Consider the following 6,866-nt stretch of genomic DNA (forward strand, 5'->3'; position numbering starts at 1 on the left):
AAAGTTGTCAGTATGAAATCTTCCCCTCCTCCCCATGTGAAATACATACATGCTTGCCAAGAGCAAAGTATTGGACTTACCACGGATAAACAAAGGACTTTTTTTATTCAAGACCTTACCAAAGCAGAAATAATGAACATGTGCTGAGTTTACACGATCACTGAAACTCCAAGTGATTTGACTACAATGCTAGAGACATTTTGCATACAGAGTAGTGTCTCTGATAATTGGTAGGCTTGGATTTTTACAAGGTGCAGAATGCCTGCGAGCCCACGAATCAATGTTACATGAGGTCATCCATATTTAACTTCACACTGCCTACAGTAGCCAGTGTCATGGAAGCCTGACTTTTTGCCAGATCCTTAGCAAACTAGCAATTGGTGTTTGCATATCCTTAAAATGACTACTTGCCTAAATGAACTTCCTAAGTGAGAAGGGGGAAAGGAATGAACTAATCAGGACAATAATCTGAAGAGTCTCATTACATGACTCCCTGTGAGCTTTGGCTTGAATTATCTGGTGTAGTTCTTGGCATTAAACAGATTTGTGGTTGCTAAATAAATCACACATGTATGCAACCGCTAAAGTGGATTTTGTAAAGTCTTTATGACCCCAGAGTCCTCTGTGAAGCTACATTTTAATTAAAGAGAAAACAGAGTACCCGCAAAACAGGATGACAACTTTAGCATTTAAAACTGTTGCAGTTCACATCTTCCACATTTCAGCCTCCATTCAGCAAGGTTCATTTAATAACCAAGCTGATGAGGAACACCAGCATTGCAGGACCTGCACTGGCATTGCACCCTCGGAGCACACGGCCTCCTGTTGCAGGGCGTACTGCTGCAGTGCAGTTGGGCCACACCAGCCAGCAAAGCACTTGAAAACCCCCAAATCTTAGTCTTTATTTTGGTCTTGAGCTTTAATACAACATACAACAAAAGGAAATGGGGTTTTAAAGTGAAGCAGGTATGTATTGAAAGAAGAGGATAGCACCTAGCTCCTTCGTACCTGCGCTCTCTTCTGCAGTTTGACAATCTTTTCCACCATTCACCAATCCACCAGTCTCCATGTGGTCAACTGCTAAGCTCATCTTCTCTGCCCTGTTGCTCTAAGGTAGTTTCTGAATCGCTGACTTAAATGAATTCATTCACATCTTCCAGACTTTTTGCTGCCCTGCCTCCCGCTCCCCGCCTGCCCCTGCAGTGCAGCTCTCTGCATGCCCATGGACCGCTCACACACACGTCTCGCTGCTTTGTTGCTTGTGTAGTCCAGACAAACAGGCTTCTGGCCTCGACACAGGGGCATCTGGTCACAGAATATTTGAACAGGACCTTCTTTCAGTATCTGTATGCATGTCAGATCCCAGCCTTGCTCCATTGCAGCTGGAGATACTAAAAAAAAAAAAAATAAAAAAAAAATATAATGCCTTCCTCTGCTCCCAATTCTACTATATGATATTCAGCCAATGGTATACCAATATGGTATGCAACCAGTCCTAAGAGATTAAAAAAAGCCAATGTGTTTTTGCCTGCCTTTTCACTTACAGGTGAAAACTTGCTTGCTAAAGCTGTCCCTGAAATTAAGAGGGATGGCTGGTGAAGGATGAGCTACAGATATCCTTGAAGTCATTGGCTCTAAAAAGTCAGTAACTAGTCATATTATTTCAGGCTGTGAAGTGGCGTTTGGACTGAGAGACAGTAACCTACCTCATCCCTTCCTGATGGAAAAGGCAAACATAAAAAGCAAAATGCCTCTCCAGCATGTAATTATTCAATTTACAGAGGTGGCATTGACAATCCATTCACATACATATAGATTGTCTTCCTCTTCCCAGGTCTTCTCACCTGCAGCTCATGTTTTCCTCTCCATCCTCTCTGCAGCTGGTCACACCAAGGAAAGGCTTAATTCCATTTAAAAAAAAAAAATCTGAAAAGAGAAATAAAAAAAAAAAAGAGTTTATCCAAGGTATAACTATCATAGCTCACAGCTTCTCTTTCTCCTTGCTCAAAGGACTCCTTTGAGCTACATTTGGTGCAAACACGAACTTTGACTGAGCTGGCATTTGTCATCACAGGCTGGGAGCAGGACTGTGAATACTCAGCCCCCAAACCTAAATCTTCACTTTTACCACAGACTTAAATTCATGAGAGAGGCTGGAGAGACAAACCCAACTGAGCTCTTTTTATTTCCTCTGGGTGTGGGAGGGAAGGGTGTATGCTCAAGACAGCATGAGGAAGCTTGTGCTGCTACAGCTACCTGAGCTGAAATTTTGTGGCTAGGTACAGGGCCGTACTCAGCAGAGCCAGCAGTCTGGCACTTTCCACAGGTTTACTTTAATTGGAATTACTGTTGTAAGCTGCTGAGCTAAAGTAATTGCAGCAGCTGCACTAGCAGAGGCTTGTCTCCCACTGCTGTGGAAGAAGAACCACCACTGCCAGCTACAGCACAGGTATTTTATTATGACAAGAGAATACTGATGGACTTTGCTCTGAGTGTGCCTTGTGAAATACCAGAGAGAGGCTACGTGTTCGTTAAAAAAATACTGTAGCACTCTTAATTTGTGCATTTTCCTTGTGTTTGCCATGCTTTTTGCCCGCACATAGCACCAAGAAAACTTTTCACATCAGCATTAGAGACTTAGAGCAAAATGCAGATAGAAAAAGGAGAGGAAAAGAAAAAAAAAAAGGCTTTGGTGGCCCAAGAGACTTTCAGTCACATGAAATTCAGCTCTGCACCTTGCTCACACGGTAAGCACCCCAGGCAAGGTGTCTGCAGGGCCAGGTCCAGGCTCCTGCAGCCCCCTGTGGTGGTGAGGGAGAAGGCTTACAGTCGTGAAAGGTAAAGACACAGCAGTGGGGAAGAGAGGACTGTGGCGATTATGGACAGAAAAAGAGGGTCTCTCAGCATAGAAAAGGGTTGGATAAGGAATGTGAATTGTGAAGGAAAGAAAGGCTGGGGGCAGAGGGGCCGTGGCTTTGTGGGCTATTTAGGAGGCAGGAGAGGGGTGGGAGAGAGATTCACCCTGCCTGCTACCCAAATGCTGAAAAATCCGGGGTTCTAGCTCTGCCCTCGACCAGCACTGGCTATGGGGGAAACATGCTCTGCCCTCACCCCCGCCGGAGGAGCATCTGCCCTTTGCTGCAGGCAGCCATCTGTGACTTCTTTTGATTTTATAAAGGAACAGGTCTTTTTCTGTTGACTTCTAACGCTGGAAAGTAGGGACTTCTACTCTTAGCTGTTCCCACAGGCAATTAATAGTGCTCTGGCAGTGCCTGCCTTCCCACACAGCAGCACTTTGCCTGGGGGCTCCCATTTCCATACCTCCCTCTGAAATCACTGTGGAAATAGAAAGAAGCAGCTTTTGTAGGTGGCTCCTCCTTAGAACTGTGTCCCGTGGTGCTTGTGTTGGATGTGTGTGTACCTAAAACAAGACACTGCCAAAGCCAATGAACAACCTTTCCCAGATATTCAAGCTAGAAGAAAAATTCCTCAGACAAGAACAACAGTGTGGAAAGGGACTTTATTCTTGTTGTCAGACAATGTGTTCTTGTTGCCTTGGTTTTTGTTGGGTTTTTTTTCTACCAATGGCCCCCACCCCAAACTGACTTTTAAAACCATATATATTTATTAGTGTACATGGGAACATTGTTGCTGCGTTGGAAGTCTGTGTTCTGGGGCGATATCATCTCTGTGAACACGGGAGGTGGTCGGTGTGTCTGAGCAGAGGGAAAATAACCCACCCTAGTTTCATTTCCTATTTTTCACAATGTTGATACTGGCTGCCTTCTGAGTGTTCTTTGCACAAGCTAAGTGGCAATCAGTCAGTGCATCTGAGGCACTGCAAGAGGAGCGCCTGGAGTTTGCCACTGACACTTTAATCTAACTCTAATTCTCTAATGAGAAGTGCCAGGCACTTCCTGTTGGTTATTTCAAAATATTTTGTTTGGAAGAATTTTAAGACTTAGTCTTCTTATATCAACATTTCTGGACAAAACAACTCCCATATCATGAGATTCAATGCTTCTCCTGCTTCCCCTGTGCTTGGCTTGCGACAGAGCTAGGAAGCACCGGTGTCACTACTCTCACCACTCGTTCTGCAAGGAATGAGAACAGATGAGGGGAGAGACATGAAGGGAGAAAAACTGTGGGGTTCTGTGGGCCTCTTGTGTGACAGTTTCATCTCTGTAACTGTGGGTTCACAAAGCAGTATAACCACAATTGCTCTGGGGTCTTCCTCTCCTGCGGCCTAGTGATGTCAGAGTCTTTAACAGCAGAGCCTAAGGGGTCCATTTTGATCCATGGATTTGATAAAGAGAATAAAGAAAAAAGAGTGAAGCAGTACATATGAGAGCACATTGAACAGAAGCTTGCAACCACTAGCCAAGAACTGTTTCAATCTGTAATTGTCACTAATGCATTTTGAAAAAATAACATGCCAAAATGCATTCTGATTTCCATGAAATGAAAGGTGGTGCACAGAAAATGAAACAGACTGTCACACCATCCCTTGAAGAGTTCAGAAGGAGCAATCCCCAAATGGAAGCTGACTATGCAGAACTGTCCCCAGATTGCAATAGCACCTGCTGGCAATGACAGTACATCTTCCATGGGAGCTGCTAAGCCTCTGAGGCAATGGTATTCATCCACGGCCCCACAGACAAATCTTTCTGAAGCAGCCTTTGTGTTACAGCCAGTGACCTAAGCCTGGCTTTTACATATGTAAAGGTGATTTTCAGTTTAGCAATTGAACATACAACTGTTTGTATTTGGATTTCCTAGATACAAGCAAAAACAGTTTTCAGCCTGCTCATTTGCATACTGCAGGTATTTGTACTATCCAGTAGTGCTTCAAAAGAAAGAATATTTTCTTTGTGTTGTATAAAGTCTAAGATTCGAATTGTCACATGGAGAAACATGATACTTTTAACTAGATCTGAATGCTTCTAGTATGCCTGCAGAGCTTTACATAAGAGCTTGTATACAGCAGAGCTGTATATACAGTGCTGGTACATGTATCCTGTAGGTGACACCCGCACCGTGCCCCTTTGGCCTTCGTACTTTCTTCTTACTGAGGCAAGTGACCAGTGCTAATTCTAAGTGATGACAGAGCCAAATCTTGTTTCTGGGTCTTGCCACTGTGATGATTTAGTAATTTAACCTGCCATGATTTATTATCCATTTTTTTCTGTATATTTGCATTTCTGCTTGGAATACACTTGTGACATAAAAGTCCTACACTTTTAAAAGCCTTTAAAGGACATAACTGAAAATGGTAAAGCCTTTAACATGCATTTGTTCTTTTCCCAATTTTATATGGCATAGCTCTTAAAATTTAAACTTGCTGTTGTATTTAAAACTAATGCCGTAAAAGCTGAATTGCTCTTACCAAGGTTTCCACATTTATACTCGTTCCTCCAATTGATGTGTGGTGTTCTATGTATTGTATTTAAAAATAGGAGCAACCTAATAGATTTTACATTTAAGCAGAAAACAGAACTGCTGCAAATATGCACAGGCAGATTATTCTTGACATGTATTCCTCCCTTGAGCTGTCAACTGATATTTCTCTTTAAATGGGCTTTATCGTTTAGGGTGCCACCCTCCCATCTCCATCCCCTGATGATGCCTTCAGGCATTCGTATACATGGAACAACTTCTACAGAAAGCTGTTTGATAACAGACAGCTGCAAATTTTGACCTTTTTGAGGTGTGTTGTGCAAATGTTGGCTGGGCTGTAGCTAATCCCCTTGCCTTCTGCTCAGCTGCCAGATGTTCCCGAAGCTTCAGGATGGCTCCTGCCCAGCCCTTGGGAAGATCTTTGTGAACATACCTCGGATGCTGCACTTTCTCTCCCCATTTAGCCTTGACATCATCCAGCAAGTCTGTCAAATTTCTAGATCTCAGGGGAGCATGCAATTACCGTTCTGGTTTGTCTCTTCTCAGCTTTACAACTTATCCTCTGCATGCTCTTAACTGTGCCCCTTCCAGCTCTCCTCTAAATCTTGGAGAATTTAATTCCTTGATTGCTTTCCGTCTTCTTTCTGCATCTTATCCATGGGTAAATTTGTTCAAATATCATCTGCCAGATGAATGCTAATGACTCCCAAATCTTCCTCTCAAGTTCAGATCACCTTCTCTGTCCAGACTAAACTGTCTGCTGGTGTCTCTGACATCATTTTGTGGGTGACAGCATGACTTAAGCCTTGCTCAGTCTCTTCCTATCAGAGCTGTTCATCTCTGTTCTTAGTTACTGTGAACTCTGCAGTCCTGAGCTTGCTGCTCTTTTCGATGGGTGTGCGGTTTTGTCCTGAAAAAATGCTGCTGCTCCTCTTGGTTTAATTAAAGTAGTTTCCCCTTAAAGGTTGTTCTTTGGGCACAGATTAAGGGATCAATTCTACTTCCTCCTGCTTCTGCTGCAGTTGAGGGTGGAAAGTAATTAGCACAAGTATCTCTAGCATCAGAGGCTGCTCCCTGAAGTGCTGCGTATTCAGGTGGCATCAGGCAAGTGAATGGGGGTTTTTGGCATTCTTTTTAAAGTTCTCCTTAGTATAAGGAAGCTAGTCACTTCTTTAATTTCAAATAGAACAGTCCTCTAGTACCTGAAATCTTGTAGTAAATTAATGTAAGAGAAATCTGTGTAAGACTTTACAGAAAGGGAAGGAGATACCTTAAACAACTGCCAGCAGTCACACTCACTGCCTCATGGGTTGCACTCATTCACACACAGGTACTCACATCCATCCAAGATCAGTAGTGAGCAACACCAAAAACCAGGATTTCAGCTTCCAATTCCTCAACACATCTCTTGGGAGAGAAAACTCATTTCTGGGTAGACTTGATATGCCTCTAAGGACTCAACAGTTACC

Source organism: Falco rusticolus, chromosome 6 (genome assembly GCF_015220075.1).
Source record: "Falco rusticolus isolate bFalRus1 chromosome 6, bFalRus1.pri, whole genome shotgun sequence".
NCBI classification, from domain to species: domain Eukaryota; kingdom Metazoa; phylum Chordata; class Aves; order Falconiformes; family Falconidae; genus Falco; species Falco rusticolus.